Genomic DNA, 10,614 nt, shown 5'->3' on the forward strand with positions numbered 1-10,614 from the left:
TTATAAAACAGTTCTCCTCGAAGTGTAGCTTCTGGATCACCCACATCAGAACCAATCTTGGGAGGGTGTGGTGGGTGGATATTACCATTAACATTCCTATGCCCATGCCTCATCTGTCAAATCAGAATCTCCAGGTGTGGGACACATGAATCTGCATTTTTATTTCAGTTTTTGATTGGTTCTTATGGACACTAAAATTTGATAATTGCTTAGACTATGTTGCCTGAAAAAAGCTTTTTCCTATCTATTTGTCATACATGTTACAAAGACAGATGGACTTATTCAGATGGAAATAATTTACCCACTTATTACCCACTTATTCATTTACTCATTCACTTTTTCATTCATTCATTTACTTACTATGAATAGAAGACAAAGCCTAACACATGAAAGAGCAACTTGTAAAATTTGTGGACTCTCTCAAATATAGGTCATGTTCCTCAGGTGTTATTTGTGGCTGTCAGATGATAAATCAACAGCTGATGCTCCAAGCAACTGACAACAGAGAAACACTGAGCTGGAAAGGATGCCCACGGGCATCTCCACCCCCAGGCTTTTGGCAGATTTCTTTTAAACAATCTCAGACTGAAAGACAGCTAACTTGTTCGTAAGCCTGTTTAGGATGGGAGATTCTGTAGCCTCCCTTGTACACTGTTGTAGTGCTTACTAGTTTCCTTTGTATGTGAGTTCTTGAGCTTAGTACTCCTTCATCCAGTACAAGTTCCTGAGTGATACAGGTAGATATACATTCTGTATCATGAGAAAAAGCAGGACTGGCCTGGGGTTGCACCCTGGGAAATATTAAGTAGCGATGAAATGGGGTCTTCTCATTTTCTACTCGTTTTTCTTCAGTCCCCTCTAACCTCAAATATGTGTTTAGGAAATGGTCTTAAAAACTCATTCATACTATGGGCAAGTGATAGATAGATGCACAGAGCCTGACACTGTAGGGATGAAGTGTGCAACTTCAGGTATCGGAGCTCAGTAAGGTAGATGTCTTGATGGATCCTTTCCTGTGTCCCTGAACTTAGTTGCTAGAGGTGGTTTGCTTTTCCTTCTCCTCATTAAGAAGTCTTGGTGATTGCATGATAAAATCTTTCAGCAAGGGCCAATAGTTGTGAGTGATCACAAAAGATGACTCTTTCTTTGACCCAATAGATATCACATATTTGGTTTGCAAGATAGAGTACTTACGGGCCATGTTCTGGTTTGCTAATGCTGCTGTTATGCAAAATACCAGAAATGGATTGGGTTTTTTAAAGGAGGGTTATTTTGTTACTAATTTACAGTCTGAATGCCATGAAAATGTCCAAATTAAGGCACCAACATGAGTATACCTTCACTGAAGGAAGGTTATTGGTGCCTGGAAAGCCTCTATTAGCTGGGAAGTCACGTGACTAGCATCTGCTGATCCTGGGTCATGTTCCAGTTCCTCTCTCAGTTCCTGTGCATTCTTCAAAATGTTGCTCTTGGGGCATTTTGTCCTCTCTTAGCTTCTCTGGAGCAAACACTGGGCCAACATCTCCAAAGTGTCAGCAAAAGTCTGCTTCCAGTGGCCATCTCCAAAATGTCTCTCTCAGCTGCTCCAGCACTGAGCTCCTTCTGTTTGAGCTCTTATAGGGCTCTGGTAAACTAATCAAGACCCATGCTGAATGGGCGGGGCCACACTTCCATGGAAATAATCTAATCAAAGGTATTACCCACAGTTGGGTGGGTCACATCTCCATGGAAACAACCTGATTCAAAGATTTCAACCTAATCAACACTAAAACGTCTGCCCCCACAAGATTTCATGAAAGAGCATGGTGTTTTGGGGGACATAATACATCCAAACCAGCATTGGCCAAGAGAAACATTACTTTCAAAGAACCATGGAGCATGTTGAAGCTTGAAGGGGCCTTCATACATTGGTCTGATTTTACAGATGAGAAAGTGGGGGGCCAGGGAGGTGAAGCAACACGTGCTAAGTCACATAGATAACCAGTGACTATCTGTAATGTGGAATTCAGATACAGCAGCCTCTGCTTTACTCCGATAAAGTAATTATTATGGGCTTACTAATAACCCAGAGCAAGTTAGGAGTGTGCTAAATACCTTCTTATTTCATAAACATGGCAAGGGCTTTGCAGTATAAATGCCAGATAACGTCCTCTGAGTCCAGTCCTTTGTGGGAAGAGGCAGGGTATAAATAAATAAGCAAGTAAGCAACTAACCTCCAACTTACGCTCTCAACAATGAGGGGTTTAATTTTTTTTTAATGAGTGCATCCCTAGGGTATATATGCATATTAACTTATATTGTGTACTGACTAGAAAATGATCCACTATCCCTCAGAAGACACATTCCCTTGATTGGTGATTAGTTAGGTTAGTTAATTCAGGTTACTTTCATACTAATTAGTCAGGGCTTTAATTATGCTTTCAGGGCAGGAACACAGGATGGCATGGTTTTTAGTGACTCAGTTAACCAAAGTGATGGAATTTCTTGTTTTCCATCTAAAGGCGATTTGTGATAAAGAACAGAGGGAGAAAAACTAATCCTAATGGGATTATAGGAGCATTCTTTAACCAGGGTCAAACAGAGACAGTGGTGGACCTGAGATTAAAAGCTCTGTGGCCTCTGGAATAGCCTTGCAGGGAGAAAAGCCAAGGGGCCGGGGCCTGGCTGACTCTGTCGTGGAGAGCTCCAAAGAATTTGGCCCACCAGACTAGTAAGTAAATGGATCACAGAGTATATGAAGTAAGTGAGGCCCCTGCTTTATTTTCTTTGCCATTTTATAGCAAATAAACAGAAAACTAAGTGGGGGAGCCTTTTACCTATCATGGTTGTGTGTTTCATTTATCGAGTGTCCTTCGTGTGCCAGGCCCTAAGGCTGGCTAGGATTGTACAGGTGAGTACGTCCGGATCCCTCTTCTTAAGGAAGTTGTAGTCTAGGGGGACAGACAGATAAATTGCACTGTAATGTACCAAATGTGCTACTGAAGAAAGGAAATGTATCAAGTTTTTCACTAGGCACCACCAAATTCAGTATAAAAATGGGATTAAATTCTTGCCTGTACCACTACTTTCTTTTAGAAGCTGTAAACTCTGTGTTTCCAGGGTAATGTAGTGAGAACAAAGTGTTACTTGTTTATTCTTAGAATCTGAGTTTTTTGTACTTGGGTGATGTTTTTTAGCAGTGGGAACAAGCATTTTTACAACCCAAGCCTGGCTCAAAGGACAAATTTGGAGAAAGTTGCTGAGTTTGCATGTTTTTGTAGTTTTAATAGATTATATTCATTCTACACGTTTGTAAAATTTCAGTCCCCATCTAGTAAAGCCATTTCCCTCTACCATAAAAACTGTGGCAGAATAATTTATGAAAATATTAAATTATTCTGTCATGTGTTCCCTAGAGCATGCATTTTTCTTGCCAAATACCTATGCTTTGTGATTCCCTGTCTAAGGACCTTTCATATGGTGGGGTGCAAAGAGAAGTTAGCTTTGGTTCTAAAAGTCCAAACTCAATGAGAAGATAGTACTAGGTACTCACCAGAATGGGCAGTAACAGGTGAAGTTCGGGATGGGGTTAAGGCAGAAGCAGCTTTGTGGAAGGAAGTAGGGTGGGGTGGAAATTCGATAGATCAGGACAGGGCTGTGAAGTTTCTTGAGAATTAGGGATAGCATTTGCCTGGAATGGTGGTAGAATCAACCCGGAACTTGGCTACTTTGCACTTGTCATAGACACATTGGAAAATCTACTCTCGAGGAACAATGGTTTAAACAATGAACATATAGGCAGTGAGCACTGTGAACAGGAAACTACAGGGACCTCCGTGAGCATTCTGTTGAGCCGTGCAAAAACCGAGAGTCTTTGCATAGCAACCTCCATGATAACAAAGATCGGATTTCTCACTAGGTTTTTGGAGTGGCAACTCAAAGCATATAAAATTTGTTTTAGAAAATTATAGGCAAATTTGTCATTTCTGGCTTACAGATTTTTACACATGTAATCCACCCATGTTCCATAATACCCAAATGCAATCTTGCTCCCAAATCAGAGACACATGTCCTTAGCAGCCTCATTCAGAGATTTTGTGATTTTAGGGCTCTTTATACATTTGTGTATAAAGCTTCCCTTCATTACCACTGGAAGAGTCCCCTTTACAATCTGGATATCTGGCTGTGGAAACTTCTGCACTAGTATCAGATCTACAATGGAGCCATTTCATACTTCCTTTTAACATTCATGAATTCAACTCTACCTACTGGTTATTTTTGTACAATCAATGACTTTATCTGGTCAAACACCGAAACAACAGTCTTTACTAATGCTGGAGAAAAACCCAGGCTGCTTGGGACTTATTAGGAGATCTCTGTCTATATAGATTTGATATGCAAAGATATACAATGTTGCAGTTTTTTTTTTTTAACTTTTTACTGTAGTGACATATATACAACTCAAAATTTCCCATTTTACCCAGTGTCAAGTGTACAATTCAGTGATATTTATTACTGTGTAAAATATTGTGCTACCATCACCATCCATTACCCCAACTTTGCATCACCTCAAACAGAAACCCTGCACCCATTAAGCAATAAACTGTCTCCCCTGCCCATGGTAATCTGTAATCTACTATTTGTCTCTATGAAATTTGATCATTCTTGGTATTTCATATAACCAAGATTATACAAAAATATTTGTCCTTTTGTGTCTGGATTATTTCACTTAAAATGATGTCTTCAAGGTTCATCCATGTTGCAGCATGTCTCAGAACTTCATTCCTTTTTCCAGCTGAGTAATATCCCATTGTGTGTTGCAGTTTATCTTTTAATCTGTTGGTGGACACTTGGGCTGCTTCCACCATCTGGCTATTGTGAATATTGCTGCCAAAAACATTGGGGTACAAATATCTGTTCAAGTTTCTGTCTTCAATTCTTTTGTATATGTATCTAGAAGTAGGATTGCTGGGTCATATAGTAATTCTGAGCTCAACTTTCTGAGGAACTACCAAACTAATTTCTATAGTGGCTGCACCATTTTACAATGACACCAACGATTTAGGATATTTTCCAAGATAATTTCTTATTGCTGAAATTTGGTCTTACTTTTGGTTTTAGAAACTAGTCCTTTTGCAATATATTTTGCCATTCTATATGAATTTTTGTCAAAGCATATGAATATTACATATTAAATAAAGAGATGCTGAATTTTCCAATTCTATCCAGATAATATTACTGTAATCACAAAAGAAGACGCCACAGAAGTTCAAAGACCAAAGGGATTGCTGGTAATTGCTGCACTGGTCTACCATCAAGGAAAGGCATGTGAGATATTTAAGGGCTATAAAATCACAGGCTAGAGAAGTAAAAAGAAGCAAAAAACAGATCAAGGCAGATTTGAAGTTTTGCTGACTTCAGATCTCCACCCTTTAAGCTTGCTGCCTCATTTAACTTACTCTACTCTTGATGAGACTCTGTCTATTAAGTCTCTCTGAGGCACATCAGTATTATTTAACAAGTAACACTGCTCATGTCTTTTTCCTCCCATCCAAGGTTTTGGAAGCTCCATTTGTTTCTTCAAATCTCCCTGTGATGTTTAATTTCATGTGTCAAATTGGCTAGGTTAAGGCACCCAGCTTTTTGGTCAAACATGCACCAGCCTGATTGTTAATGTGAGGGTGTTTCACAGATGGATTAGCAACTATAGTCAGTTGATTGTACCTATGGTTGATTGCATCTACAACCAACAAAGGAGATTGCCTTCAGCAATGAGGTCATTCTCTTCATCTAATACATTGGAGATCATAAAGCAGAACTGAAAATTTCAGAATTCAGAAAGAAGAATTTCTGCCTTTTCTTCAGCCAGCCAGCTTCCCCTGGGGAATACAACTTCACCTTCATTGGAGTTCCCAGCTTATGTCCTGCCCTACAGAATTTGGACTTGTGAAGCCCCATCATCACATGAGTCAATCTCTATAATGCCTCCCCTCTGTTTCTCAGTTATGTTTCTCTGGAAAACCCTGACTACCACACTCCCCCACTTATCTCTGGGACTACTCCCATTATTTTAAGTACCACTGATCTGCTGATGGCTCCAAACTTAATTCTGTGGCCCTGACCTTGAGACTGTTTTTTATCTAATTGGATTTCTAATAGGTCACAAAATTAATGACCCCAAACCCCGCATCTTTTCCCGTTTCTTCTTTTCAGCAACTGGCCGTTTGTCTGGTTGCTCTAGCTAGAAACTGGAGAGCATTCTTTAATTCTGCTTGCTTCTTCAGCACCAACATCTAACATGTCAGCAAATCCTGTGTATGTGCAAAATATGTTCCAAGTCAGCTAGATTCTTCTCCTTTTCCACTGCTACTGTCTTGGTCTGAGCACCCATCATCATCTTCCTGGGATACTGTGACAGTCCCTAACCTGCTTGTTCTCTCTGCTTCTTCTGCTGCTGCCTCCCCATCCCTCCATATTCCACTCTCTTCAGGACGACTAGAGTGAAGCTTTAACAACACAATTCAGATCATGTCAATCTCTAGTTAAAACTCTCCAATAGTTTCCTGTTACAGACAGAATATAGTTAACTCCTGCATATGATCTAAAAGTTCTTACATGACTCAACTCCTGTTTATCTTCATGAATCATCTCTTACCATTCTCTCACTTGCTTTCTGTGGTGTCAACAAAGGCTTGCTTTCTGGTTTTTGAAATGCCAAGCTCATTACTATCATAAGAAGGCATTTTCACTTGCTGCTCATTTTATCTGGAATGTTCTCACTCAAGATCTTCACATGGCTAATTCCTTTATGCTTTTCAGTTCTCAGCTCAAGTGACACCTCCTCAGCAAGACCTACCTTACCCCAGCTGAGTCACTTTTGATCACATCAGCCTGTTTCATTTTTTTTATTGTACTCTTTTATATCTGAAATGGCCTTTTTATTTTTTTTTATTATCTATCTTCACCTTCCTGTGCCTGTCTTATTCTGTGCCATATCCTCACCCCCTAGTAAATTGCTTGTACATAGTAGGTCTTTATGAGTAAGTGTTAAATTAATGAATGAAAGTCCTTAATGTGATGTCTTATTTAGGTTCATGAACAAACCCTTTGAACTACTATGTGACAACCACCACTTTTCTTCTCTCTTGCTTCTGTCCAATTTAGGGATATTTGCTGCTTAAACTCTTGCCCTATAGCCACATGAGGCTGGTTTCTGCAGTCCACCTCTTCTCTCCCATTTTTCTCTCCTGCATCCCAGTCTCTCTCTACCACAGAGAGGCAGACAACAGACACTTTTAGTACTACTACTTCCAAAGCTGCATCTAACTCTCTGGAACTAGTTCAATGACTCCATATAGTCTATGGAGCTAGTTCTATACAATCCTAATCTTACAGGATTCTACAGATGGCTTTTGTTTTTCATGGCTATGCCCAAACAATCTGGAAGCCATATTGTTAGTGGCTCACAGAATTGTCAATGGGATTGCTCTTTGAGTGCTTTTTTTTTTTTTTTATTTCTTTGCAGCCCTCATCCCCAAGGATTCAGACAGGAGGCTAGGGTAGTGTTGGACCAGGAGAAAAATCTGAGAAACAGATACAATATGCAACACACACCATCATTCCCTGCAAAACTGGATTTGGTCAGTGTCTGGTCCAGACCCTTGGAAGGCTCCTGACTCCTCATGCCAATAGCTTCTACAGATTTTTCCCCTCTAGGCTTCCAGACTTGCTTAAATATAGCTGGATCCCACCTCTTAATCTCTAGCTGCTACCCTTAGTTCCATGCAAAGTGCTATTATGATTCTGATGCAGGACTCACTAACCCCCTGCTTAAGTAGTTAGGAAAGGATTCATGGGGAAGAGAGAATTTCGGCTTGTTTACAAAGATAAGTTGGAGAATTTAAGGCAGAGGGAAAGTGAAGGCAGAGAGAATAGCATGTGCAAAGGCATAGAATCATATAATCAGAGATTCATGAGAAATTTAATGGGTGAGTGTAAAAGCAGAGTAGGTAGAATGGGAAGAGATGAGGCTGGTAAGGGAAGTTGGCATTAGATTGTGAAGGTCTTGTGAACTGTACCAAGGAAATTGGGTTTAAACAAATAGGCAAATGGGAGTGAAAACATTTTAGACAAGGGAGAGACATGATCAAAAAATTTTTTTTTATGAAAGTAACTCTGGCAGAAGAATGTATAATAAATTGGAGTGGGGGAGACTTCTGGTAGTTAAACCAGAGAAGGGTCTATTATAAGAGCCAAGCAAGAGAAGACATGAGCTTGAACTAAGGGAATGGCAATGACGGTGATGGGAAAAGGATAAGAAAGGTCTGATTCGATAGCCATTTCAAAGATATAATAGATGTGCTATGGCTGCTTGACTCTGAGAGGTCAAAGATAGCAAGTTTCAAGAATGATTACTGAAGTTTTGCTCTTGGGAAACTGGGTGACTGATGATAGCATTAACTGAGATTAAAAAAAAAAAAAACCCAAATGATGAGTCAATTTTATTTAGGAATATAAATCTAATTTTATATGCTTTTAATATCTTAAAGGTATCATCAATAGGAAGTCCATTTAATTAGTGTATTAGGTTTGAACTGTAATAATGCTGTGTAACAAGAAACTCCAAAATATCATAAAGTTACAATTATAATTACTTAATACCCATTGCCCTACTGGTCAGCTGGGATAACTCTACTTCATCCTATGGGTCAGGATAAGTCCTGATGCACATGTTCTCATTGTGGGAATAATGGGCATCTGAGTCATATTCTCATGGTGGATTTCAGAGCACAGGAAGACAAACCAAAAAATACAGGCATATTTTAAACCTTAGTTTGAGTTACTTCCACTAACATTACATTAGCAAAACAAGTCAAATGGCAAACACAACATGGAGAAATATACTCTACTTACTCTCGTGGGAAGTACTGCAAAATCAAGGGGCATGAACACATAATTCTATTACAGGGAATCACTGAATAATTGAGGACATCAATACGGTCTTTAACAATTAGCTAATGGCCCACCTCATTTCACAAAGGTGTTTAGAATCATGGATTTGGAACTTAAAAGAGAGGCCATTTAGAGAAGAGAAAAAGATCAAGGATGGGAACCTCTGAAATTCAACTTTAAGATATTGAGAAGTTACAGCAAGGGAAATTGGAAAAGAAACAGCAGAATTTGGTAAATGTGCATTTCCATGTCTTCACAGCCTCTTTAAGTTTAGGAGGTTGGTTATCTTGATGTTGTAGTTCTTAACACTAAATGCGTTGGCTATGCAACAGAATCATTTGAGGACATACCCTCCAAAATGGACCTGGAGATTATAATTTGTTAGTTCTGCTTGGGACCAAGGTATCTGAATATTTTAAAAAATGGGCACACAATTTTAATGTGCACCAAGGGTTTGAACCACTGATTTAACATGTCAAAGTTTCAGTTGGGGGTGGAGAGGCTGGATTTAGTTCAACTCACAAACATTCAATGAGTACCTGCTATGTACTCGGTATTTTGTCAGGCAGTAGAAAAAGGATAGGCCCCAAAGTAAGAAAAAGAACAGAGAAGGAGAGAGGAAACAAATTTCTCATGTTGAAATAGGGCTTAGGTCATAGAAATGGCATTTTAAGCCTGAGGCTGTAGTCTCAGCAGAATAGGAGGACCTGCCACCCCAATGACATTGTTGATGGAATTGAGGGGTGATGTGCCCCCTGCAGCACATTAGCAGTTTGTACTAAGAATTTTGATCTGTATTGAAAAGGTAAGTGATCCTCAAAGAGTCACTGATCCTTGTCTGACATTTACCTGTTCTATCCAGCTTTTATTAGCAGTCTGTTAGCATTATCACATTGATACATAAAGATTTCCCTGCCTTTTCAGTCCCATTGCACAAATTCAAAATCACTTTTTGTGCTCTGGGAAGGAGAAACCAATGTTGTCGGGTTTTTTGTTTTTTGGGGTTTTTTTGTTTGTTTGTTTGTTTTTTGTTTTTTAATTTGCTGTGTTTAAAGTAGAGAGACAATCAAAGAGAGAACTGGGTCAGAAGATTTTGGTTCTTGTCCTGGTTGCTCAACTTAGGTAGCCTTTCTTTCCCTACCCTTCTGTTCCCTTACCTTTTCTTTCTTTTTCTTTTTTAACTTTGGCTTCCTCATCTGAAAAATGGTGATGGATATTGGTGGTTACACAATGATTTACTACCTTGCAGCAATCAAATGTAAGAATCAAGTAGACGCAGGGAAAAATATAAACAGGGATACAAGTACAGGAGAAAACATGGAGAGAGGGATGTGCCAAGTTACTGTTGGTGGGGAAGTAGAATAGTGTAGCCTATCTGGAGGATAGTGTGGTGATTCCATAAAAAGCTAAGTATGTGGGTGCCATAAGTTCTGCAACCTCATTATGGGGTATATAATTGGAAGATCTGAGAGCAGGAACATGAATGGATGCTCACACACTCGAGTTTATAGTGTCAGTATTCACAATTTGCAATGAATGGAGGTGGCCTAAGGGTACGTTGACTGAGGAACAGAATGTGAACTGTGGTGTATGGCCTACAATAAAATACTGAGCAATTGCTAGAAGGAGTGAAGCTGTGAGACACAATGTGGTGAATGGATCTTGAGGACAGCATTTTGAGTC

The sequence above is a fragment of the Choloepus didactylus genome, chromosome 2 (assembly GCF_015220235.1).
Source record: "Choloepus didactylus isolate mChoDid1 chromosome 2, mChoDid1.pri, whole genome shotgun sequence".
Taxonomy (NCBI): Eukaryota; Metazoa; Chordata; class Mammalia; order Pilosa; family Megalonychidae; genus Choloepus; species Choloepus didactylus.